The sequence below is a fragment of the Archocentrus centrarchus genome, chromosome 14 (assembly GCF_007364275.1).
Source record: "Archocentrus centrarchus isolate MPI-CPG fArcCen1 chromosome 14, fArcCen1, whole genome shotgun sequence".
Taxonomy (NCBI): domain Eukaryota; kingdom Metazoa; phylum Chordata; class Actinopteri; order Cichliformes; family Cichlidae; genus Archocentrus; species Archocentrus centrarchus.
In genome coordinates this window covers 5362641-5389497 of record NC_044359.1, presented here as the reverse complement: position 1 = coordinate 5389497, position 26857 = coordinate 5362641, and the positions used below count along the sequence as shown (strand labels likewise).

The following is a 26857-nucleotide window of genomic DNA, read 5'->3' as shown; positions in this document are numbered from 1 at the left end:
ACAACTGTTCACACCTATGGGCAATTTAGAATTATCCTAACTCCACATCTTTGGACTGTGGGAGGAAACCGGAGTACCCTGAGAAAACCCACACAAACACGGGGAGAACATGCAAATTCTACACAGAAAGGTCGGATTCGAACCCAGACTTTCTAGCTATGAGGCAGCAGTGCTAACCACCACACCACTGTACTGCCTTTCCTGTGTTCCTCAACACGAATTTCCAAACATGATGTACTGATTAAAAGGCAAAAAAACCTCCACACGTGGAGGCTGGAGGGAGGTAGGAGTCATGGAATCCCTTATGGGTTGCATCAGAAAGGATATCCCACTGTGGCAACCCCTCGTGAATATGACATGGGCTGGAAGTAGCCCAGGAAGGACAGCATCAACTTTCATGCCACAGACCCAGTTTCAAGTCATGCACGCTGCAGATTTTCACATACTGTATGACTTTTAATTACATTATTAATTAAATATGTTGATTAGCATCAAAATGACTGGGTTAAGCTACGTACACACTGGAAGTGATTTGCAGCGATGCGGCCACTAGAGGCCACTGATATTTTGTGACTCGGAGTGGCCTCGGGCTATAAATACGCAAACGAGGAACAGGTGGGTAAACAAACGGGTGCAATCAATCAAGGAAAGATAAAAGTAAACCTAAATGCAAGGCACAAAGAACAAAAAACTACCAAAATAATACAGGAACATGAGCACACCTGACACAGAGTCGGAGACTTAACAATAAACAGGGGAACAAGGATAAACTGAAACTTGGGGAATAAAAGCTAAACGAAACTATGACCATGAACTAAAAGCAGGAAACATAACATACAGAAGCCAACCGGGAAATAACTGTTATAAGAAAAAAAATACCAAAACCCAGGTCCACAACACAGGGAGGGTCTAACCTGTGACTTTCTGCTTAATGCACATCAGGGACGTAAAAACAGTATTTTGTCCAGCAGAGTTTGTGTTGAACGTTTTCAGTAGAACTTTATTGATCCATTTCCTGTCGCCCACAGTTCCTCCTTTGTGATTTGCCAATAACAACCAGCAACTGTTGCCAGGGATAACTAATCCAGTGGGTGATTGGTCACCTGTATGATAATCAGTATGCTTGTGATCATCTTTAAAGCAGATCAGCAGAGTTTGTTTATGACACCTTGATACCTGCGCTAATCTGAACATAGTAATCTGTTGTTGGGTTTTATTTGTTTTGGGTTGATTTGTTTCAGATGAAGTTTCTGAAAAACATCTTAAACCATACTGTCTCAGAAAGCTACATTTTTTTTTATGCAGGTCCTGGGGTGGCTCAGTGGGCAACTGTGTGCAGTGCATGGCTGTGCTGCAGGGAGCCCTGGTTTGCATCCGACCGGTGGCCCTTTGCTGTGTGTCCTCCCTGATATCTCCCCCACTGTCTTGTCTCTCTTCACTGTAAAAGGCCTCCAAAAAATTTACTAAAAAATACACTGAAACAGCTCAATCCAGTAGAAAATACAAGAAGTGTACCAGCACCAGTACTAATGATGCACTACAACCACCAACAAGCTGCTGCAAAGCCTCATGGGAATGCCAGAGAGCTTCAGGGTTGTGATCACACTGGAGAGAAACAAAGCTCATTATCTTTCAGCCATGGCATTAATGAAATCACCTCCAGGGGGTTTTCAATACTGACATTTCATAAGGAAACTTTTACCAAACTCACATAATAGAGGTTATTAATACAGTGACTCATATATTTAATATTAAGCTTTAATATGCTTTAATCCAATGAAGCTACTCCCTCACCTTTTGTGTGTGGAATATTTTAATGAAAACTGGAGCCACTTATGAATGAGAAGTGAACTAAGCTGAATGGCTAAAATACTTATTTACACCCTTTTCAAGACAAAAAAGTCAATTTTGCGACTGCAGCACAGATTTTGTCTAGCTTGAAATAAACCAGCATCAGTGTCATTTAGTTTTAATTACAGTGCAGCTGATTTTGTCCATAAATTGGTGCTGATTGGTCAGTTAAGGACTGGATGTCCTCTCTCTATGGCACCTATTTTCAAATGCTAGCTAGATGTCAGGAGATGAATCCGAACAGAGACTTCCATGTGTGAAGAAGCAGAAGTTTGTGGTCGTTGAATGTAACTGAACTTCTACACAGCTGCTTGCTTCATGCCTCAATCAAAATGGAGTGAATCGGGTCCAACCCGGTACCTCATCAAATGTTTGGTGAGTCTATGGTGAAATATCAGGGTTCAGTTATAGGTCACCTGTTCAACCCTGAGGCTCATGATGATTGGCCAGAACCTCATTTTGATTCAAAATTCAGACACACTTCTATTTACTGTACAGCCTAAAATTCTGCCAGGTTGTAAGGTCACCTTATAACAACTTCCTTATTAAGACTTTTGAAATCCCACTGGTGGCATTTCAGAGCTTTGATATACCCACATCATGTTCTCCAAAGAGAGAGTAAAACTGAGCTGTTGTTAAAGACTTCTAATAAAGAACTTCAAGGAGAGTCGTGCCCCTGAAATATTTCTGTGTCCCAGCAGGCGAGCCTCTTAAGTCCTCAATACAGAGCAGTCAGATTAACTTACTGAAGAAACAGGAAAAACCAATCAGAACTTTGGCCTCTCATCAGCATTTTCATTGCTTTCAAGCAAAGAAAGAGAATAAGAGGCATGAGAGCAGGAAGGTGGTGTGTTAACCTGTGAAAAGGCTACACAAAGCACAAAAAGTAAGCTTTAACGCTGCATTAAAACCAGGGTAAAGAGGAACAGTCTGAAGAAGGGCAACAGGAAGACAGGGCTGTAAATATCCTGAGCGCTAATTACTCCAAAAGAAATGGGTTAAAGAACAATAAGGAAGTAAACAAAAGAAAACTAACCTTCAAAAGTAAAAGAAGAAATAGCTAAATGATTAACAACACAGAGACAGAAGACGACGACATGACTGCAGTAGATAAGATAACAGAAAGGAGAGCAACAGTCACAAAACTGAAACTCATCACTAGCATGATCGCAAAGTAAAAACTGGAATCAAAGGCACGACACCTACAGCTGAGGGTAACGGCACTCTTCAGAGACCTGAGCATCAGCTTGATATGACTTTTTCTGAGGATTCATCCAGCAAGTTAACTTAGCTTCCACTCCAACTGATTTCAATGGGGGTGTGGGGGTGGCGTCTTAATTTAACACTGATCTTTAGGCCCCGTTTACACGACACCGTTTCAAAATGAAAACGGCGTCGTTTTGATGCGTTTCGCCCTTCTGTTTACACGACAACGGAGTGAAAACGATGTGTTTCAGAAACGGGGTCCAGAGTGGAGCGTTTCAGAAACGCACCGGCTTGCGTTCTCGTGTAAATGCTTGAAACCGGGGTGATTTGAAAAAGGGTGACTCGCACATGCGCACTATGGTTGCGACGGCCACAATTTTCCGCGCATGCGCAAATTGATAAACAGCACTCACGGATTCACGAGTGCTTCTTATGCTTTTCTTGTGTTTTTACCGTTCTGTAATTCAGCGTTGTGCGCAGCAGCGATCCAACCTCATCGTCAGTCCACACAAATCCTCTCACATTGGCCGTTTTGTAAGTAATGAACAATTTGCCGCCCTTCCTACTGTGTCACTCCACACATGCGCGTCTTGCTAAACAAACTTTGCAAAGAGAAAACCAACGCCAACTTGTGGCCTGGCATGGGAACTACATCGTTTTCATCGTTTCACAAGTCATCATGTAAACGCAGATCGTTTCTGAAATGCTATCGTGTAAACGGAAGGCTGAAACACATCAAAACAACACCGTTTCCAGTGGAAACGGCATCGTGTAAACGGGGCTCATGCCAGCATAATGAGTACTAAGAGTTCAGTGGAGAGAAGGCTGGGCAGGTTTCTGTGTCAGTGCAACACTTTACTACACTTCTGTTTCTTCATTTGTTCATTTTTATGTATGTGACATGAGCCACACCACAGCATTTACAGCCTAAGCCTAAGGCCTAACTAGAATTTTAAAACACACGCAAAATAAAATTAGTAGCATACACAGTCTACACAATAAATACATAATACAGTACTGTGCAAAAGTCTCACCCCTCAAATCCTGATATTTTGATTGGAAAACAGGTGCAGCAACTCAGTGCAACATGCAAATATAAATGGAAAAGCACTGGCTGAAATCCAGCCTCAAACCATGACGTTTTCCATTGCAATTGAGTGCCACCTCAGCAAGGCAGCACCAAAGTCCTATGGTGTCATTTGTATGCGACACAAACACAGTCACTCCGTCTAGCTTTCTATGAATTATGTCGTCAGCCATGCAGCACACAACCTCTGTATTGGTTAGTGTAGACATTTCCCTCGTTGCCAGGTTTCAAAAACATTGATTCTTGTGAAGGGGTCGCTCTCATGACTCATCTAGCGATGTCACTGTCTGGCCAATTACCGTATTTTCTGGACTATAAGTCACACTTTTTTTCATAGTTTGGCCCGGGGTGCGACTTATACTCTGGAGCGACTTATATGTGAAATTATTAACACATTAACCAAAATACTCAGACACTTGACATCTCCGCAAACCGGAGCTTTAAGGCAGTCTTGCGTAACCTGTGGGAGCAGCGGATGATGGATGGAGAGCACAGCTTCACGGCAACCGGGAGAATGCGCCACCCAACTTTCCTGGAAGTCATTGGATGGATCAACAAAGCATGGGCTTCAGCGACAATTGAAACCATCCCGTCGGGATTCAGAAAGGCTGGAATAATTGGAACTGCAACTGAAAACGAGTCTGACGAAAGCGACACAGAACAGGAAGCGGTGCTTCGTCTACGTACGGAGTGTGCGGAGTTTTTTAGAAGTGACACCGAGGATGAAGAATTCAATGGACTGGTTTGGTAAACTTGTTAGTATGTTCTTTATGCTATGGTTATCTGAATAACTGTTAATGTTATGTTAACTTACCAGACACGTACTCAGTTCGTAGTCTATGCGTCATGTAGCTGAATGTGTTACGTTAGCATAACGTAGGTGTAACCCTGTTTGGCCTGTTCTTTAATCCATTATTATTCTAAATTGCCTTTCAAGATGAAATGTCTGTTCTTGGTCTCGGATTTTATCAAATAAATTTCCCCCCAAAAATGCGACTTATAGTCCAGTGCGACTTATATATGTTTTTTCTTCTTTATTATGCATTTTTTGGCTGGTGTGACTTATACTCCGGAGTGACTTGTAGTCCAAAAAATACGGTAGTTTTCTGTTGATGTCACATTTTCAGCTCGACTCAGCTCACTTGGAACCCTGGCTGAGTAGGTACTAAAAAGGTACCTGTTACCAGGTACTACCACCTAATGGAAAACCCTAAAAATTGTTGCGGAAATTTTAGTGCATTAAATAAATTAAAAAAAAAAAAAAGGCTACTGCACGAGATGTCTTTAGAAAAATGTCAATACAGAGCACGCAGCAGTGCAATGAGGAATTCAAAGGAAAAAAAAGGACACAGACCTTACTTATACAAAATCTTAGAGTATCACATTACAGTATTCAGCCTCTTCCAGTCATCCTATACAGGTCACACACAGTTCAGAAAGGTATATGTAGCAGTTTGGGCACACAGGTCTCATTGGTGCTGTAGACAGAGGTACCAAGCCACAAACCAGGACTCCCTCTGTCAGGGAGGTCCCGCATGCCTGCACCTCCACTATGTCCAGGGTCAAGAGGTCAAACACACCATAAAGCATGAGAAAGAAATTGGACATAACAAAAAAATGCCTAGTGTGAGGATTCCCTCAATGGTTGGGTTTGGCCATATTTTAGCCACATGCTAAACAAGCCTAGTTTCAGAAAGAAGAGGATACTGTTCAAATCAACTCTCTTACATGCATTTTGGTGTGCCATATAAGTGAAAATACCTCATAAACGGGTAGGTGTGAACCTAAACCTAACTCTAAACAGGTCACTGGCACCTTCGTGGATATGAAGAGATTTAAACTGGCTCTTTTTCTATGACAGATTTGTTACTCCCTTTGTTTTACAGGAGGATGCCTGTGGGAGCGATAGGTCACTGAACTGGATGCCATCAGAGCTTGGTTTAAAAGCAGAAAAACAACAACAACACAAAGGCCTCCTACTGCTCCCACTGATGATGGCAGTGTGAGGAAACAAAAGCACAGTGAAATGTGTTGCAAAATGCACTCCCACACACACACACACTGTCTTACAGATACTTGTGTTTGGAAGAAAACTGAAACAAAGCATGCTGATCATCTCGTGCTAACAACAGCAGGAAAAGACATGTGATACTGCTGCAAACACTCCTTTAACTGGATCAGAAATACCCTGTTCCCAGAAAAGACCGGGGATTTCTGCCATGAGAGGGTCAGTGTGTGTGCGCCTGTGTGTGACGAACAAATTGATCTTTATGACGAAGGAAGCGATGAAGACAACAGACTCAGTGTTTGTCTCAAAAGCTTCTTGAAGTGACCAGCTGGAGGAAAGTTACTCACCAAAAGTTGCATTTTAATCTGTGTGTGTGTGTGTGTGTGTGTGTGTGTGTGAGTCATGTGATTCTTCTTTCCTCATCATCATCATGCCTGAAGGTTGGCTCTGATTGGAGGACTCTTGATTCCGACAGGCTGATTTCATACAAGTGTGCTTTTCTGGAAACACAGAATAACCTGGATATTTTTGACTTCATCGGCTTGCTCAGAGCACCAATCAGCTACTCTTTAAGTATCACAATGAAATGAAGCTGCTTCTGCATTTCACAACTCACATCAATACATTTCCAAAATAAGTAACACTAAAACCTGTGAGCTGATTATTTAATTAAAATTCATATTGCTGATTAAAATATTTTCAGTTTTAGACTGTTCGATAAATGTTAATCCTATTCGCCCAGTGACTGTTTTCAATTTTGGCCCGTCCTGTGATTGCGTTTGACACCCCTGCTGTAAAGGGAGCAAATATAACAAAAACAATAAGAGATTAAGTATAACCAGAGCTAAGATGCGGATGATCTAAACTTTACACACAGGAAGAACAGGAGAACCTAAACAGGAACTCAAACTTGAATATACTGACTAAGAATTCAAACCTATCATTCAAAAAAAATGTGACTCAAAGCTCGATCACAAAACTCTTAAATCCTCAGCACAGCTGATTGGTTCCATTCATGGACATATGGAAAACTGTTCAAAACTGTATGGAAATGGTTTGAAGTAGGCATCAATTACAACCAATCAGAAGAAAGTTGCCATGAGCTATAAAACTGTTATGGTCCCGCCACTCTCCTGGCTCTCTCTCCTCTCCTGTGTGTTCTCTGGTCTCAGGTTTGAGGGGTGGAGCTAGGTCCAGGTCTTCACCCTCATTATCTGACTCACCTGGGAGTAAGGAGACACACCTGTTTCTGGCTCATCTGGTCTCCTACTTAAGCTGGCTGGTGGCGGTTAGTCTTTGCTGGATCGTTGCTGTAAACAGTTACTGCTGACAGTGCTCCGTCAGGTTTCCTGCTGCTTTGGCTCACCATCATGCTGATCTTACGCCCTCGTCTTTGTACTCAGGTTTCTGGAGAAGGAGTCAAGAATGTTTCAGATGGGATATGTGGATGTGAGCTCTGGACCAGAGGACCATCACGTGAGAGTGTTACAGTGGTTTTCTTGTGAACTGGACGTGACCCAAGAGAAAAGAATGCTTTCCTGTTTTTCCCCCCTTCTCCTGCACATTGTAAATAAACACTGTAAAATTCTAACCTTGGAGTTCTGCTTGTTTTAGTCCACTAGCTCCCAGCCATGACAAAAACAGCTTGTTTCAGAGGATGAACTGAGGAGCTTTTGGTGATTAAAAATTTTATCGAGAGCTCAGAGTGCCATGGATTATCTTTTATCCTCTTGGTGTTGATGTTAAACAACTAAAGATGTCACTGCTGCAACCAAACACCAGCTGAACACCAAAAACTTGTGCAAAGCCCCAGCAGAGCTTAAGTGTAAGTGGGAACATAGGAGCTGACTGTGTTTTTTGGTGTTTAGACATTTCAAAGCTTAATTACCCTGGGCTGAAAGATGCTTCTTTTCCCTTTCTTATCCAGCTGAAAGCCTCTGATGGGGTGGAAGGTTTCTTGAAAGTCACAGCTTTTAACTTATGGTGCACCTCTCTTCATCTTTAATCCACCTCTGTCCTTTCTTTTGCACGTAAAGTATTTCCTCTGAGAAGTCTGCACAAGGAAGCTTTACTCCAAACCAAAATAAAATAAAGCTGATCAAGCTCAAATTGTTACGAGTAAAACCAGATGTCACAGGCTTTTTATTGCCCGTGACCCAGAAATCAGTCTCTGCACAGATCGCTGAAAGGTATCTCATTTCCTAAAATGCATCTGGAGGGAGGGGGAGGCTTGATGAAGGAGCTACAATCATGCACAGGTGTCCCCTTTGCAGACTTTTTGTCTTCCACATGTTAAAGAAACGTTAAGATGTTCAAACCTCCTGCCCAGAGGAGGCCTGCTGCTTTGACTCGCATCTGTGGTGGGACCCAATGAGGCGGCACCTCCAACCAGTTCAGTAATAAAAATAAAGTAATAATTTAGTAATAAAATATATATTACACTTGATTATCAATATAAGTGTTTTGTTGTTATTGACACAACTGTAACAAGTCATCTTTAAAATGCAATACACATACAGTAGAATGAATTAAAAGTGGAAGTGCTTTTGGCTCACAGGGACTAGTTGTGCATAAGCTGACCTCATTTATTTATTAGAAACTTTGCCCATATTTAGTATGAACAGCCACCACTGGAAAAGATATAGGACGGGAGATAAGGTTGTTCAGCAGGTAGAACCTGGCACAAAACACTTTCCCAGAAACAAGAAATTGTCAACTAGAGTTGCAGTCTCCTAGATGTGATTTGAATCCAGTGTAATGAAGTTTGAAAGTCAAATGAGCTGCACGTAGACAGAGCTCAGCTCCTGAAATCTGACCACTGATGCAGAGCCACCGGCCATTAGCTTAGCTGGAGCACAAACAGAGCCTTTTATATGTGAATTACTGGATGCCTTAGTGACGCCTCACAGGTAAGTTTACCACTAATGACAATGTAAATATTTAATGTCCAGGAGGTGCAGGTGTGTTATTTGATATGAACTCACTGGTCTGTAACATCATGTTAAAGATTAAAAGCTGGAAACAGAACTGAGTTCACTGAAGTTTCTGCTCAACTCACAGAATACCAGTTTAAATAAAATGACAAAGGAAGCTTCAGGAAGACTGGATACTACATTTCCCATAATGCATGGTATGCTGGAACTGCCTTGTTTGTTGTAAATCAGGTTTTGTGCTATAAACTTGTAATGACAAAGCTCGTCATGTACATGTTGTGCAGCTGAGTTATAGTTAGCTGGCTAACTGCCCCGTGTTACTGTAGAAGTTATGCTAGCCATAAATCTGTACTTACACGATTCACTGATGGTTAAAATAAAAACTAGTTGACCATCCAATATTATACATAAATGGTGGATCATGTTAGCTAATGAATTAATTTTTAGCAAGTTAGCCAGCTAACATTTCACTTAGAAATGACTTTGCTTATGAAGCGAGCCATAATTAGCATGCTAGCTATATGCTGCAGTGACCGTACCACAAACACTGTCCAGCTACTCTCCGAGCTGTAGTGAAACAGTGAAAAGTGCGACACAAAAGGTAAACGGTGACCATTTTCATTCAAAGCGAAACATGTTGGTTGCAGCTCTGAGGCACTACTTTTACTGCATTTCCAGTTTGTGTTGCACTTTGACAAGTTGTACTACACTTGGCTAGCAGTTAGCAAGTATTTGCAGACAAACATGAAAAACTATGGGCAACGGTGGCAACCTGCTAGCAACCAAAGCAATCACTAGGAGAGGTTTTTGGTGCGGCACCTTATTTGCAACCTTCTTTCACCCAGTGAGAGCCGGCAACCTCCAGGAGCCGCTGCCAACCACCTGTGGAATACACATTTTTCTCTAGGTGGTTGTATCACATCATTATGTCAGACAAATCTCACGCAATGTGTGCATAACGTCACATAAGAAACTGCAAAACATGTACAGCCTACACCGTAACCCACACAGGTGACTGATGCTGTTGCCAGTGTTGCTCTGCAGTTTCCCTGACAGAATGAAGTGATCCACGTGATTCAAAAAATGGCACCAGAAGAAAAAGCAGCTGGAAATGCACAGGCGGAAATGATGGTACTGAATGGGCTGCTCGCAGTTATTGCAGGCTGTGTCAACACACCATTTCTAGTGAGGTGCACATCAGGTTAGGGTGTAAGTTAAGGTGTACTGTATGAGAATGGTTTGCAGTTACAGTGCAATTATGGCACAGGTTTAACAAAGTATAAATTACCCATTGTGAGTCACAATAAAACCTCATTTTTGAGCCTAACGGGCACCAGAATTTAGAAAATAAGAATCACGTTGTATTGAGACTTGAAATGAGTGACTGAGACCTTAAACTCACCAGCAGTAACTTCTGTACAACTGACTTATTTTGGAAACCTTTTTGCCCCCTGCTGGTTATTAAATGTAATTCAACTCATTTGTTTTTAGTTTTTTAACACACCTTTGATTTAAAGTGTGGTTAATGCTCCACTGCATGCTAGAGCCTGACTGATACAGCATTTTTAAGACCAATATGGATATTTGGTGATTTAGAAATTCGATATATCAGCCAATATTTTTTTCTATCATACTCACAAAACAAATTGTTATGTGTAGTTATTTCAGAGTCCTTACTAAGATAATATGACAGTCCAGTTTAAAAAAAATCTTGTTTTATTGTCATATCAAGTCTTGGATTACTTATTTATGCTCTGCCCGACTCTGCTCGGATCAGCTGTTTTTCTTGTTTGTGGCATTCCAAATATGCTGACAACAGGGAAGTTGCAGAGTGGTGGACAAACTGTGTAACATCAACAGTCATATCATGGTTGACGGGTGTTTCTCTGTTTCATCTTGTCATTTTCATTCATCGGCTGTTATAAATGCTGATACAATATCAGCCCCTGCTGATATATCAGTCCGGCTCTGCTGCACGCTGTGATAAGAAAACCTGTGGAGCTTGAACTTATTTTAAACATCTGTAATTTTGTTTGAGTGCACTGATCCCATCCCACCCCTGTTTGACCTCCCTCACACCCTGGATTTGGTTAAACAGGCCTAACGGTTAAATGCACCACCTTTTCTGAAGACTCAGGTCCTCTCCATACGGTCTGAGAAAACCCCACAACAGTAAAATGCATCCAGTTTAAATTGTTTGACATGTAAATATCACCCTAACGCTTTACACCTCTCTACCTTCCCTCCTTTCATCGTCATGTCTTTCTTTCTTTGCCAGTTCGTGCGTCCTTGGAAAAACCCCGCCACCGGCAGCTTGATTTGTATTCTCGTCATCCAGACAGACAGACAGACAGACTGCTGGGCTGAGTGTCACGAAACGCTCCTTCTGCTGCTCCGCTGATGGAGAGGAGGGGAGGGACCGAGTGAAGGAGAGACAGCGAGAGAGAGAGGAGGGAGGAGCGAGGCTGTCAAGGTGAACCGATAAACCGCTTTTTATTAGCGCTGATGTCCAAAACACGACGCGCATCGCTGCCGGGAGGAGAAAGAGAGGAGAGGGAGCGGAGGAGCTCCCGTTTGTAACCGAAAGGAAAGTGTTTTTACCTTCTTCTTCTTCTTCTTTTTTTTGAGGGTTTTTGTTTTTTAAATTGTGGACTCAAACTTAAATGACTCGGAGTGAGCTGAGTGCGTCAGTTCATTGGAAGCAGAAGAGGAATTAAAGGTGAGCTTGTTTTTTTCCACTAAAATATGATCTGTGGAAATAACCTCAGAGTTGTTACCGCTTTATGTTCATCACCTGCGCTGTCACCTTAACCTGCCGTTTCCGTGTGCAAACACGGAGACAATCCTGTGTTTATGGGCGTTAGTGCTGCCGTTCCTGCGAGAATTGCTCCCCTTTATCCTCAGCGTGTCTCCTGTTGCTGGAGCAAATTGAAGAAGAGACCTTTTAAGAGCAGCAGTGCGTCTGAGCGATTGCGTAATGTGGAAACCGATCAGCGTGTTTGGGGATGATTTGACACGCACTCCACTCAGTTCGGAGTCACTAATCACTTCTCCACGCACTTTTCATTGCCAGCTGTGCACTCTTTAAGTCGCTTTAGCAACCAGTGGAAATACCTGACGCATACCGGGCTCGCTGCACGCACGTAGATGTGAATTTTGAACATACAGTTGGCCTTGACTGACTCACGGCGAGTCTGGCTAACTCGCCTCAGCCACAGGTCCACGTAACACGGGCTCGATGTCAGGTGTGTTGTGACACCTGGCCCACAGTGCACTTTGGAGTGCTTTAACTGAGCCATCGTTACCGGCGCCAGCCCTAGGGGAAGCTGGGCGGTAGCAAGCGGCACACAGCTGAGGTCAGGCTGTGTTGCCCAAAGGTGAGAATGAATGCAGTGGCTGTGGAAAAGACGGAGAGGAGCTGATAACAGGCCACCAGCTTATGTAATTCAGACAGCATGAGAAAAACCAAACTCATCTGTTACAATAAACATTAAATAATATAAAAACAGCTCCAATAATTATTAGTAATAAACCAAAACCACAGTAGACAAATAACTTGTTCATAAAGTGCAAATAATATGATACATAATGCCCAAATAATGCACATTTCAAACAGGACAGTAATAAATTGTAACAAAATAATGTAAACAAACATTTGTATTTCCATTTTACTGTAATAGAGCTTAACCCACTCTATGATGCTGCTTCAGACAGCTTTCGTAGCTTTCCCTCACTTCCAGTCTAACCCCCCCCCCCAAACAAACCCTCAAGAGCTTATTGGCCCCATAACCGGAAGTATGCCTGATGGCGGGTAACACACTGAAAAGACTTAACATGGCGGTTTGACTTCGCCCTAAAATCGCAGTAATCATACACAATATAATCCAAACTGGCCTCATCTTATTGAAAGCACTTCTGTAAATCACACCGCGTATATAGCGCCGAACAGCAACTTCTTTTACTACTGTCTCATCTAGCCCCGAGCAATGGCGGGCTCGCATAGAAATGAAGCCGCCTGCCGTACTGGCAAATACAACTCGTTCCGACACTAAAACATAATTAAACATTCCCATCTTATTCAAAACGTTTGTATATAAATCCACACTCATTAAGATAACTTTGGAACTAAAAACTAAAAGAACTTTGAGCGCTTACCTGTAAAAAAGACGGAGGACATGATAACAGGCCACCAGCTTATTTACTTCTGACGCTGCGGCTGCGCATTGGCCCTCTAGTCTCCACAGTAACGCAATAGCACCCCCTATTGGTGACATACATTTTGTTCCTCTGACTTAAAGAAATACACAAATAGAGGGGGGGGGGGGGGGGGGGGGGGGGGGGGGGGGGTCTCTGTTTTAACACAAAATTTGTTTCAATACGTTACACTATAAACGCCAAAAGTAGCTCAGAAGAAGTGGGTGCAATGATTTTTTTGAATAATGAAGAATGATGAGCTTTATTTCAGTCTTAGATGGGTTGGATTTTAGGTGTGTTGTGACACCTGGGCTACATCTGGTGCTGCAACTGAGCCAAAAGTCCAGATTCAGTCGGGAAGAAGTTCCAGTGTGCGCTTGTGCAGTGATTAATGGATGGATGAATGAAGATTAACGTGATTTATGTCGTAGGTTATTTTTCATTTAGTTTTCTCCGTTTACAGCAGTGTTAATTTTGACAGCAAACTTAGTTTTAGTCATAGTCTTTTGAAGAAAATGTAATTTAGTTTTAGTCATAGTTTAGTCATCTGAATAGTTTTAGTTTTAGTCTAGTTTTAGTCGACAAATTATCGTAAGAATATAGTCGACTAAATCTACAGTCGATTTAGTCGACTAAAATATAAAAGGTGTAAAATGTAAATGCTTTTTCTTCAGCTCCCTTGAATTAGTCATTATACACACTTACACAAAATTAAACATTTATTCAAAGTTATGGAATATTATTAATAATATTAACATTAGTGTTTCACCTGCTTCCCACACACCTGATCATTAACACCACCTTACTGAGATAATACAGCGTTTTACAGCAGGACGCTCTGGAAGGTACAGGGCAGTGTTCAGGACTAAGATTATAAAGGCTAATCCACCGCAGTGTGGAGGTTTTCTCTAAACACAAACTGGGAAAAACACTTTACCCTGCATGACATTAAAATGTTTACCTTTACATGGAGATCTGGGTGACTGGTTTGCAGATGTTTAAGATTTGTCGAATTTTTACCCAAGATAGTCGCCCCACATGGTTTACACATCGTTTTGTTTGTGATGGTATCAAAGGACAAATGTGTCTATACATCGGCTCTTCTCTTTCTCCCTGCTGACATTGTTTACATAACTTAGTTCTATCAGAAGTAACAACCAATCACAGGCTAGTTTGGTCTTCCCGGGTTTAGAGCAAATTTGTGCAACTGTGCGTTTGATTGGATGTTTTCCTAACTTTCACCTTTCACAAAATTAAATAAGTTTTGATTGGATGTCGTCCCGCCAAGGATTTTCGTCTCGTTTTCATTTGTTGACAAAAGTATCAATTAATTTCATCATCGTTTTTATCCTTTTAGGTAGTTTTTATTGCTTCGTTATCGTCATGAAAAAGAGCCGTTGACGAAAACTATGACGAAAATATTTCGTCAACGAAATTAACACTGGTTTACAGGAAGATGAATGAAATAATAAAGTGCTGATCACATCAGTGCAGGAGAAACATTTCAGTCTTTCTTTGGATTAGCTTGAGTGGGCTCAGTAGTTTGTATTTATTTTAACTTACCAGAGTTTGTGGAGTTTTTCCTCCATATTTTGAACTTTATACATTTTACTAACACTTACTAGAGTCATGTTAGACATAAATTATTATTTTTATCTATTGGACTGTAGTTACTGGCTTTATTATGTGAACCAAAGGTTGGAAATTTAACTGTATTTGCTTTTATCTCATGAGCACTGTTTATGTTTTTGACCTTCACTCAAACACTTCCTTGGGTGTCACGCCAAAGACTGTATAAATATGGACTTTGCCATGGTTACTTTTTAAAAATAAAAATAAAAAAAACCCCGGGTGTAACAGGTCTGACTGAGGGTAACTGTGCCCAAAAGCAACACTGCTTTATTGTTGGTTTTACTTGGTGACTCTGGTTCAGGTTCAGGGAGCACCACCTATCAGGGGGTGGAGGCAGAGAGACACAAACTAAACAAACAACTAAGACAAAAGTTAATGACATGCAGCAAATAACCCAGCAGCCTGAGCCAACAGCGGCATAACTAAGGGAGGGTTCAGGGTCACCTCATCCAGACCAGCCTATAAGGAAATTTTTAAGCCTAATCTTAAAAACAGAGAGGGTGCCTGTCTCCCAAATCCAAACTGGGAGCTGGTTCCACAGAAGAGGGGCCTGAAAGCTGAAGGCTCTGCCTCCCATTCTACTCTTAAGTATCCAAGGAACCATAAGTAAGCCAGCAGTCTGAGAGCGAAGTTAAGGGTAACAGGGTACTATGAGATAAGGTAGGGGCCTGATTATTTGGGACTTTGTATGTGAGCAGAAGGATTTTAAATTCAGTTCTGGATTTAACAGGGAGCCAATGAAGAAAAGCTAGTTAGTCCCTGTCAGTATTCTTGCTGCAGTATTTTGGATCAACTGCAGGCTTTTAAGGGAGCTTTTAGAGCAGCCTGATAATTATTTACAATAATCCAACCTTTAAGTATTAAATGCATGGAATAGTTTTTTACTCTGAGACAGGCTGTTTCTAATTTTAGTGATATTACATCATTTTCAGGCAGTCCTTTTGATGTAAATGGACTGAACTGACACTGATAAGTATGTGCTGTTTGCTTCACGGTGTGCACAAAACATGCGAGATGGGATCAAAGTAGAGCCACTGGGCTTCAAACCAGCTCTCATTTAAATTGGTTTGAGTGGCGTTTAATGTGGCGGCTAACAGACAGCAGCAAAGGACATCTTATCAGACTACTGAGTTCAGGAACCTGCTGCTGAGGCTGAGAGAAAACTGACAAGCCTTTATGAAGACTTGCAAAATTAGTCCTGATTGGGCACACATGTAGAGAAAGTGAGGTGAGAGGAAATGCTGCAGAGGAGGGACATAAAATACCACATCATCATTGCTTTGTATTCAGTGAGCATTCAGTGAGCATCTGAAGCATCTGCAGGTGGAACTGCCCAGCCTGATCTGCAGCCTCATTCATGATGCAGATCTTTATCTTCAGACTGGTCTTTAGCAGTAAATGAGCTGGGTTATAGTAAAAAAAAAAAAAAAAAAATTTTTTGTGTTTTATATATTTTCTTTTTACCAAATTGGTTTTTAACCCTCTGGAGTCGACAGACGCGCCCGTGCGTCCAAATGTCATCACTAATTTAAGATGGCACAGCAGCAGGATGCTGCCTCGCTGAGTCTCCATTTTAACTTGTGGCGAAAGTGCGGACTTCTAACTGTATATCAGCTTTTAAATTGTGTTGATAGGCCATGCAATGCCAGACTTATGATCAATAATTTGCATACACTGTCGTCACATTTGGTGTGCTTTGGTGCAGGAAAAAAAATGAGATATCTGCTAGCAGAAATAGTGCTATGTTATGAAATCCCCTTCCCTATTGGTGGAAAAATGCCCCACATCAACCAATCCAAAAATTATATGGCAATGAGCAGCATTTGGTTGACAAAAGATAGACAGTGATATTAATAGTGAGTTTTGAAATTTGAGAGATATGTAACAATTAGCGTTTTTGGAATGTATAGTTAGTGTGTAGTGTAGTGTGTTTAGTGCTTTGTGTAGTCCTTTATTTGTTTTCTGTCTCAAAACAATGAGGGGACTACTGAATGTGGAGCAAGCAGTGAAGCTTTTCTGTGAGCAGAAGAAGATGAGTGAGACAAAAAGACAGAGTCTGAGCCAGAGAATAAGGACCGTGAAGATCAAGTGGATGAGCCACTTTTTTTCCTGTTTTGGAAGAGGAAATAAAGAGAGGAACAAGAGAAGAGGAAGAGGAGCCTCCAACATACACACAGTGCTAAAAAGAGGGCTGCATAGAGGAAGAGACAGCGTGGTACGCCAACCAGGTCCAGAGCTACACCTCAGCTCTGAGCCCTTGAAGAACAGAGGGCGATGCTGACACCACCCCAGCAATAAACAGGTTCCAGCCACGGAGAACACCAGGAATCCAAGTAGAGACAGGTTCGCCCCAAAGTCCTAAGGACCTCTTTTATTGTTTTTTTGCCACTGACACATTCAGGACACCAACACCAACAAAAATGCTGAAAAAAAAACAGGACTTAGGGGAAATGCAAATGGACTGACTGAAGAGACTGAAAATCTGTACAAGTTTTTTGGTCTCCTGATCTACATGTCGTTGGTGTCACTGCCAAGTCTCCAGGACTACTGCAGACAGAATCATGTGTTGTCTGTGCTTGTCTGCATCATAGCAGTCAGTTTGATAGCCACTCTTCACCTAGACCAGCTGCGTTGGGGGCCAGCCTAATGTTGTACCACATTCCTCTCCTTCAGGGAGCAGAGGTTATAGACATAACTGTTCATTCCCTTTCTGCTGATTCACTCAGTACAACACATATAGTATGGGACATATATACACACCCTGCAGAGCAGCCACTGAACTGGAGTCGGACCACCAGCACCCTAGTGCAAAGCAGACCTAGCAGAAAGGACAGAATGAGTCCCCGAAGGGGCTGTCACGTCCAAACAATAGAACCGAACAAAAATGTGCGGTGATAAACCAACTAGCTACAGCAACAAATACTGCTCAGAGTAACCCCTTTAAAAAGGTTACCATTTCCCCTGGTGGAACGGGCAGTTCCCAGGCAGATGGTGCATGCTAAGTGCTGGTCCTTGTCCTGAGTAAAGCAGTGACTACACAGTCAGGTTCATCATATACACTGGCAAAAGTGTAACAGCTAGTGAACATGAGCTGTCTTATGATGTGGTCATGAACCTTATTCAGCCATCCTGTCTTGGCATTGGGCACCATATTTACATGGACAGGTTTTAGACCAGGTTTTATGGCTGCTATCCTGGCCAGTTCTCTCTTGTAAAAGAGACTGCAATCTCAATGGGACTTTCTGGTAAAATAAAAGGTAATAATAATAATAATAATAAAATTAGTAATAATAATAATAAAACCAGTTCATGGACCTGGCCAGCATGAAGTTTGAAGCACCTACAGGGAGAGCACAAAAGGATTCCTCAGAGGGAGGGCAAATGCTCTCACCAAAAAAAGTGGATTAGGACCAGTGAGATGGATCACAGAGGGCCCACTTGTTTCTGTAAAGTGGATGGACACGCGGGAGATATCTGTGTGCTCCACCATCTATCCTGCATTTTCAGGTGAGACAGTGTAGAGAAAGGTGAAGGATGGCGATGGATGCTGGGCTGTGAGAGACATTCCCTTTCCTACACCAATCATGGCCTACAATAAAAATATGAGTCTGACCTCTCAGACCAGCTCATTACTACTCCGCCCACAGAACCATGTTGCTTAACTTCCTGGACATTGCAACAACAAATGTGTTCATCTTACACCATGAGAGGAGTAGTGCCAAACAGGTGCAGCCAGTGGCACACACACATTTTATGGTGGAGCTGTTGTGTTGCATGGACAAAGCAGGTGTTCCCCAGAGCAGGAGAGCTGATCGCATTCCTGGACCCATTGTCACAGACACAGTTGCTGGCCAAAAATCAGCAAAGACTGTCTCCAGGTGTACAACAGGCGGAGTGACACACCTGGAAGTGTCAGGCCTGTGATGTTCCTCTGCTGGAATATTAATGTTTGATAGTTAGAGGTGTTTAATCCCCTACAGCTCACTGTTTACCTGCTTAGATAAAAGGTAAGATCAAATAAAAAGCAGAAGATGTCCATCTAAAACAGACATTAAAAAAAAGCAGACAATGTTCACCTCATGGTCACAATTTCTTTTCAGTCCCTTCATCCATGTTTTTTTCAGTGACCTTTGAGAACCATGGGTGCTGTTGACTTTTAACGGACACCAGCAGGAAAAATAGCTCGTTTCCAGGAAAAAGGTCTTAAGATTTTTATCCAACACGCACAGCATACTGATCCGGTAATCAGGAGGGATTTTGCTCAGAGTGAAAAGTGACGACGGATGTGTCGCTCTCAGAGGAGACACCGTGACCTGCTGAAGCACAGACACCGAATCCTCACATGTTCAAAGGCCAGAGACAGACATCAGCCTGAGCCTGGGAAACTTAAGGCTGTGTATGCCTGCTGAGGTGAACCTTGAGAGGAATTTCTTATGTTAAGAAATTTGCAGATTTTTTTTATTATTTCTAACTGACCATTTAAGATTTCTTCCAAATGTAGTGTTTAGTTTATTTTAAAGTATAAAATTCATCTTGTGCAGGTTTGTAAAGCTTTCTGCATTTATGCTTTGAAGCCTTCATGCATTTTGTGACTCCAGGAATTAAGAGTCGCTTGCAACACACATTTAACATCAGGCAATGATAAATTTGCTTGCGACTTATTTCTTCACATTAATTAACTTTGGAATGTTTCGTGACAGTCAGTGATCAGATGAGCAGAAGAAACAGACAATATATACACAAGGGACAATGAGGGAAATGGAGACAGCTGGGAGAACAGGTGAGCATAAAGGCTAACAAGGCAAGGGGAAGCAAAACTACACACAACACACTGGGAGCAGGAGACTAGGAAAATAAAACAGGAAGTATAACTAAATGGGGAAGGAACAGACATGACCTAAATACAGGGGACTTGACATGAGGGACGCAGGCACGCTGAGGGAAAACAGCTGAACAAAATCAGATTAACAAGACAGAGGAAGCAAAACTGAATATCAAACCCACAAAAGATTATCAAAATAAAACAGGAAGTGACTAAACATGACAGACAGAAACCAGGATTAAGACATGTGGACTTGTGACTGGGACACAAGATAAACAATACACAAGACAGACTAAACACAGAGACAAGACTAGAGCTGAATATGGAAACACGGGTAAACAGAAACTAAATGCAACATAATGACCAAGAACAGAATTCAGAAACTAAGAATCACAATACAGAAATATTACAAAAACCCTGGGTCTAGGACCCACAACAGTCTTAATTTCGTCGACAAACTATTTTCGTCATAGTTTTCATCAGCGACCCTTTTTTTCCATGATGAAAACGAGATGATAACTAAATAAAAATGATGATGAAATTAATTGACACTTTCATCAACGAATGAACAGGAGATAAAAATGCTTGGCGGGGATGACATCCAATCAGAAATTATTTAATTTTGTGAAAGGCAGGGACAAGTTAGGAAAACGTCCAATCAAACGCACAGTTGCACAAATTTGCTCTAAACCCGGGAAGACCAAACTAGCCTGTGAATTTTTCATGCAGAGCAGGCCTACTCATCAATATTCAACTGACATGCTCAATAAACAAGGTCAGGTAAATAAAGATGTTGTTTGTTCAATATGTTTGTGCGTGTATTGGTCTTTCAAGTATTAATAGTATTCCATAACTTTTAATAAATGTTTAATTTAATGTAAGTGTGTATAATGACTAATTCAAGGGAACTGAAGAAAAAGCATTTACATTTTACACCCTTTATATTTCAGTCGACTGAATCGACTGTAGATTTAGTCGACTATATTCTTACGCTAATTAGTCGACTAAAACTAGACTAAAACTAAAACTATTCAGATGACTAAATTATGACTAAAACTAAATTACATTTTTGTCAGGAGACTATGACTAAAACTAAATCAAAATTTGCTGTCAAAATTAACACTGACCCGTGGCAGTTAAAGAGGACTGTGTAGTAATTTCCGGTCTGACCTGATGTTGGCAGTGTTGTTTCTATTAAGATGCTTAAAAACAGACGATGCAGAAATGTGTCTGTAGGGCTTATTGTAAGAGTGACGTAGGTCTAGTGCAGAGCAGCAATTTCTTACTGTTGGAGTGTTTGATGAAGAAATACCTGAAACTGTTGCAGATGAGGAGGAATTTGTTTTGCGCTGTTCGTGTCAGTGGATGTGAGCTCTGAATGGTAAAGCGGTTTAAAATATGCCCAGTCAGGAGCTGGTTAAATGGGTTTAAACTGATGTGGGATTCTCACATACCTCAGCTGCCTCAACATGCAGCCTTCAAGGAAAAGTTTTCACCACAAGAAGCTTTAATTATCCTCAGACTCTTGACTATTCTCTGAACTCAGAGATGTTATTTGATAGGTTTCTTCTACACATTTAGAACCAATAAGAGTTTGCACTTTAAAATCCTCCTCCATGTATACATAGTTTGTTCTGAAAGACTTTAGAGCTGCCTGTGACTTCTAAGGAAGCGCCTTGACCAAATTTATTAGCTTTTAATCATAGCATCCATAGGTGTTTAATAACTGTTTATCAGTGGCCTTCCATCAGGGCAAGCAAGGCAAACAGTGCTTCTTTTAAGAATTATAATAAAAAAAGACATCAATTAAAACATACCTAATGCAATCTCCCTCCTTTTATCTTAAAGAACATTCTGTCAAAAATTTCTGATGCCTGTTTGCATCCTTCCTTTATATTACTGCCATCTTGTGGCCGCAGTTGGCTATTGTCTCTGGAAGCAGAATTAACAGCACTTGGTTACGGAGCTGCTGAAGTTGGTATGGGATAGGTGTTCTCGTGCCCGTGTCACCCCCTGCTAACAGTGGCTGGAGGTTGTCAAGCTTGCAGGTTGCAGCTGGTTGTGCATGTGCATTGTGGATAAACCTCTGGTTTTTGACAGGAGACTGAGATTAGCCTACAAGTTAAGCTGCTTCTGGCTTTGTTTTCACTGCTCTGAGATCAGTTACCATCTGCACTTTCTGTGAAACAGAGCTAGTATTCGCAAATAAACAAGCACTCACATTTATCATAGATACAGTAACCCCTCATATATCGCGGGTGTTACGTTCCAGGACCACCCGCAATAAGTGAAAATCCACGAAGTAGGGACGCTATATTTATTTTAATACTTGTACATTATTTTAGTAGTTATACACTATTTTAAGTTTTTATAAACCCTCCCCACACACTTATACACCAAATATATGCATTACTGTACAACACATACTACGCATGTGTAGAACAAGAACCGCAAAAAACCCGCGAAACAGCGAGTCCGCGAAAAGTGAACCTCGAAGTAGCGAGGGATTACTGTAACAGATGAGCTTTCTCTTAGTAACCTCCCCTACCTCTATGTGTGATATAAGAAACTCAATACCATGTTAGTAATGAAAGCTTTGACGATGGAAAGCGGAACTCCTGCCATGTCCAGTTTAATAGAACATGCAATTATATTATATTATAATATCTATAGAGCTCAGCCATAAATATCAGCAGCAATAATATTGATCCATATAACACTATTTATTCTGATTTTTCTGCAGAATAAATACTTCTATTTTTGATACTTTATGTAGAATTTGCCAGTAATACAGTTTTATGTGTAGTGAGGTGTTCTCATAGTATTTTATTACTACTTTTGCTAAATTATTGGTTCTAAAGAAATCCTCTACCACTTGTCATTATCAGCTGATAGGAAACATAGTTGTAATAAAATTTTACAATTTTACAGTCTGCAGAGGTGAGGACATCCAGGATAAGTGCAGTTTTAAGTTTTAATATGGCCCAATTTGTCTTGTTAAAGTCTAATGGAAGTTTTACTTTTATCTTATTATTATTATTAATATATTTATTTATTACTTTGGAGGGGGAGTATAATGTCTGCTTACTTTTCTGCTGTTTATCTAAGAAGAATAAACTTTAAGAATAGGCGGCTGAGAGACTTCAAGCTCCCACTCAAGGTGCTCAGGAACTTTTACACCTGCACCATCGAGAGCATCATGCGTGGGAGCATCACCACCTGGATGGGAAACTGCACCAAGCAGGACTTCATGGCCCTAAAAAGGGTGGTTCGTTCAGCTGAACGGACCATCAGAACCACCCTCCCCAACCTGCAGGACATTTACACCAAGCAGTGCAGGCTGAGGGCCATGAAGATCCTAAAACAGCCCAGCCACCCCGGACACTCTCTCTTCTCCCTGCTCCCATCAGGCCGGCGTTACCGCTGCCTGAGGGCTAAGACTGAAAGGTTGAAGAAGAGTTTTTACCCACAAGCCATCCGTCTGCTCAACTCTGAGCCCTAACTGGACCATTATTGCACAGTGTAAATATTATAATTTATAATCTATAATTCCACGTAAAAGTGTGCATAGTGTATAGTATATAGAGTATAGTGTATAGTGTGAATTACTTTTTTATTTTTATTCTTCTTCTTATTATTTATATGTGTGTGTATATATGGTTGCAGGTACAAAATACATTTCACTGTGCATTGTACTGTGTATAACTGTGCATGTGACAAATAAACACTATCTTAATCTTATTCTTAGTTCATCTTTCAGACTTCCAGAAGTTGATGGAGGCTTTGAAAGTCTTTAGCTTGTCAAGAGTCAAAACTGCTTCATTGAAAACTCTAAAAGAAAAAAAATCCTTGAAACACTTGTTGTGTTCATGCTTTATACATTAACCAAGCTGCAGTAACCATGAGCAGATGACCATGAAACTGATAAATATAAAACTGTGTTTATTTAGCTTAGACTGGGCCTTGGTGCAGCCTCTCACTTCAGTCTTTTTCTGAAACAAGCCGTTTTAGCCCCTCTGGCTGGAAGTCACCTTTTTTCTGATTCGCTGCCCCTCATAAATAGAAATTTTGAAGAGAAGGTATTTGAAGCAAGAGAGTATATTCCTAATATGGTGTATGGGTGACCTCTTCGTGGCAGTGGCGCAGTGGGTAGGTGCCCGCCTTGCAGCCAAAGTTGCAGGTTCGAGCCCCTGTCCCTGCGCTGTGTTGTGTCCTTGGGCAAGACACTTAAACCACATTACCTAACGGTAGTGCTGGTGTCTGGCTGCATGACCGCAGATGCTCGTCTCTGGATGAGTGATCTGGAACGATCATTTCGTTGTGTGCCTTGTGCGCACAATGACAATGAGTTGAATCTAATCTAATCTATTCCTGAGGTGTAGAGGTCACCCATACACCATATTAGGAATATACTCTGAAATGTATATATATACTATGGAAGCTTGTTTCCACCAATGATTATTTATTTATGTATTTGGGACATCCAGAAGTCAAAATTTCAGATTACTATCTTGACAGTTTGACTGAATAACTCAAAATTTTTAGTTCAGCATCAACAGATTTCAAGTTACTCAGAAAGTTGAAATTTCAAGATACTTAATAAGAGAATTTTTGAGATAATGGGCCAAAATTAGACTTCCAAAATATACATACTGTACACACACAGAACTCATTTGAAACCCCCTGCCCCAATTGTGATAGTATGGAAAAAGTAACAACTTGGTTGACTTTAACTTTGTTGGAATTTACATTTCTGATATTTAGATGTCTTATTTCTGTTTGATCCTAACATATTAATGTGCAGTATATGACTTGAAATTAGAGCTGAGGCCGATATATCAGCTGATATCAGTTATTTGCTGATATAATGGTATCAACATTTATGACAGTGATAAATGAAAATTGAAAAAGTAAAGAATAGATGGGAGAAACACCCTTCAACCATGTTGTATTGACACTGCATAGTTTGTCCACCAGAGAGCACTCTGCAATTTTCCTGTTGGCATCATGTGTTTGGGATGCTACAAAAACAACCAGTCGATCTGAGCAGTCGGGCATAGTCTAAACAAGTAAGCCACAACTGGTTGTGACAGTAAAATAAGTTTATATTTAAACTGCAATGTGATATGACTGAGGACTCAGCAATAACTACATATAAACATTTGGCATATCTGTTTGTTTTTGTGTCTAAAAGAAAAAAAAAATCAGACGACGTATCATATTTTTGAATCACCAGACTGACATCCATATCAGTCTTAAAAATCCCATATCAGTTTAATTCAGTTCAATTCAATTCAATTCAATTTTATTTATATAGCGCCAAATCACAACAAACAGTCACCTCAAGGTGCTTTGTATTACGGGTAAAGACCCACAAAAAAAAAACTCCAATCAGTCTGGCTCTACTTAAACTGGATTACAGAAGGTAGAGTAGGGCTATCAGACCTCATCAACAGAGATGGAAAATGCTGAAATAGCCAATGACATGGTTTTTCATCGCTCTGTGAAGCAATTGGATTTTCTCTGCTTTGACAGCTCAGTCAAGTTGTCTCTTTAATGTTGTAACAGCTTTGCAGATAAAAGCACCAATTAGCATGTATTATCCCGAAACATCTCCTTTTAAAGAGGTTTAATTGTGTTGCATCCGCCGCTGCTTTTATTATTATTGACCCTCAACTCCCGGAGAACAGCTTCATTTTAGACTGTAGTTCGAATGAGAGCCATTAAAAGACAAAAGGAATAGCAGATAAAAATAGAGTGAACATTATGTGTATTGTTGTGGGTGCAGAGGTTGAGATGTGAGTGTGTATCGCTTCTCTTTGATGGCTGTGTTGGACAGGCAGGAAGCGTGGGGAGTAAACAAAGCCTTTCTTCCATACGAGTGCTTGCAGCAGATTGAAATATCAGCGGCTGTGCGACCTCACCGAGGCTCTCAGCTGATGAATCACCACTGCTGAACAGTATTAAATTGCAACAGACACAAGGGTGTGACTCCCAAAGGTGATATGGAGGTGTAAGATGGAGGGGGGGCATGGGATAAAGAAAAAGATTATACAGCACAAGCTTCCAGTTCAAAGAAGAAAACACAGCACCCTCAACTTTCAAGTCATTTATTTAGGTTTTTTTTTTTTTTTTTAATGCAGCAGGAGGAGGTCAGATATGTTGTTTTACAACTGAAGGAAATGTTTTCAGTTCAGCTTTACTCATGCAGTAATTCCAACTGCTGAGAGTATTTCAACGTGAGAGGGATTCCCACATGAGTCATTCAGACTGACGAGAAAGAAAAACTCCTTGAGAATAATTTATATGACAGCATAACTCTTTTTGGTTATCTTTCTTAAGCACAATAACCACAAAATCCCAAAAATAAAACAGGTTTAGGGTGGTTCCCAGTGCCCAAAACTGTAATTCGAGTGTCCACTTTAACTCCCATGTTAAAATTTTCAACTTTAAAGGAGAACAACTAGAAGATTACTAGACTACAATAACTACAAGAATTCATAATGTTAGTTCAGGGCTAGCAAAATGATGGGAGGAATGCAAATTCCATATTTATCTCAGAATTTCAACTTAGAAAACTTTGAGATAATTAACTGTAGAAAATTAATAGTCATCTTGTTATTAATAACTGCAGTGCACATGTGGAGGTCCCCTTGACGGTGAGGGGAAACACTTCAGTGTGGTAAATGACCCCAGCCAGGTTATGTTTGGAGTTTTGTTTTAAAATTGGCCACAGACTCTCATCTTTTTATTTACACTGTCCTGTAAGTGTGATAGAGATTCTCTGCTAAAGGAATAAGTTTTATATAAGCACCTCATGCAGCTTAACACCACTGAATGAAGCCCAGTTTATGAAGTTACAGCAGTGCAAACTGTGCATCACAGTGTTGGAGATTTCACACTGTTTCAGATGGTGACAGAAAATGCGTAAATGTTTTAACGCTTGCTCCTAATCAGTTTCACGCTGCTGGAACTGGATCTGCTAGAACACAGATTAGAAAGGTCATACCTGAGAATCAACTTTGATCTGGTGACAAATTAAGTGATTTCCACATCTCCTTTTTTTTAGGCTGTGGGACAGAATCAGAGCTAAATATACTGAATAACCTTTAATGTTTAAATGT

At 40.9% G+C, this 26857-nt stretch overlaps 1 protein-coding gene and 1 long non-coding RNA gene across 2 annotated transcripts in view; one reads left to right on the top strand and one right to left on the bottom strand.

Moving 5' to 3' along the window:
• Window positions 1–13288, bottom strand: part of LOC115791631 (uncharacterized) — a 43703-nt gene extending 30415 nt beyond the window's left edge. The window contains exons 1-2 of the long non-coding RNA XR_004020970.1: window positions 13241–13288; window positions 7376–7559 (exon numbers count right to left, since the gene is read on the bottom strand). This is a non-coding gene — a long non-coding RNA (uncharacterized LOC115791631). The remainder of the gene's footprint in view (window positions 1–7375; window positions 7560–13240) is intronic.
• The window catches only part of prr7 (proline rich 7 (synaptic)), a 33198-nt gene continuing 17838 nt past the window's right edge, over window positions 11498–26857 (top strand). Inside the window, exon 1 of the mRNA XM_030745777.1 lies at window positions 11498–11804. The gene's annotated coding sequence lies outside the window, so the exon portion shown is untranslated. The remainder of the gene's footprint in view (window positions 11805–26857) is intronic.